This window comes from Oryza sativa, chromosome 3 (assembly GCF_034140825.1).
Source record: "Oryza sativa Japonica Group chromosome 3, ASM3414082v1".
Taxonomy (NCBI): Eukaryota; Viridiplantae; Streptophyta; class Magnoliopsida; order Poales; family Poaceae; genus Oryza; species Oryza sativa.
Genome location: NC_089037.1, coordinates 22,012,435 through 22,013,108, shown reverse-complemented (window position 1 = coordinate 22,013,108; position 674 = coordinate 22,012,435). Strand labels below are relative to the sequence as shown.

At 45.5% G+C, this 674-nt stretch overlaps 1 non-coding gene across 1 annotated transcript; it reads left to right on the top strand.

The window, feature by feature from the left end:
* Positions 1-264: 264 nt before the first annotated feature.
* Positions 265-371, top strand: LOC112937229 (small nucleolar RNA R71). Its single transcript, XR_003239744.2, has one exon. It is a non-coding gene; the product is annotated as a small nucleolar RNA R71 (small nucleolar RNA).
* The last annotated feature ends 303 nt before the right edge of the window (positions 372-674 follow it).

Genomic DNA, 674 nt, shown 5'->3' with positions numbered 1-674 from the left:
CGTTTCTCATGGTTGTCCAAGCGTTTCATGAGGAGGTCTAGCTTGGCAGCAAGTAACTCCGTCTCCTTGACGGTGTGCATGCCTCGCTGACGGGTCTGGAGTCGTTCCTTGCTCCAACCCATATTGGAGACCATCTTCTCTATGAGTTCAACGGTTCCTTGAACCGTTTTAGAGAAAAAGGCTCCTCCAGCTGCCGCGTCTAGGTGATCGCGGGACATTGGGGTGAGCCTATTGTAAAAGTTCTGCAAGATCAGCCAGTCGTCCATTCCATGATGAGGACAGGCGGCCACGTACTCCTGCAGTAGTTCCCATGCTTCCGGAATGGACTCGTCCCTTGTCTGCTGGAAACTGGAAATTCGTCCACAAAGGGCGTCGGTTTTGCCCATCGGGAAGAACTTCGAGAGTAATATCATCGTCATGACATAGAGTAATTGCATAAGCAAACACTATACCCGCACCAAAGCATTTCCCAGATAAGCTAGCCGTATATTCAGTATAATAAGAACATAATATAAAGTAGGTACTCATATACTCGGAAAGTATTTCAATACCATAAATGTATATAGAAGAGTATTCTAATAAAAGTACAAAGCTTACAAAAGAGGAATGGAAAGCTGCTAGAACCATACCCGAACTCTTCCGAAGACTTCCGAACTCCTGATTCCTATTCTAAT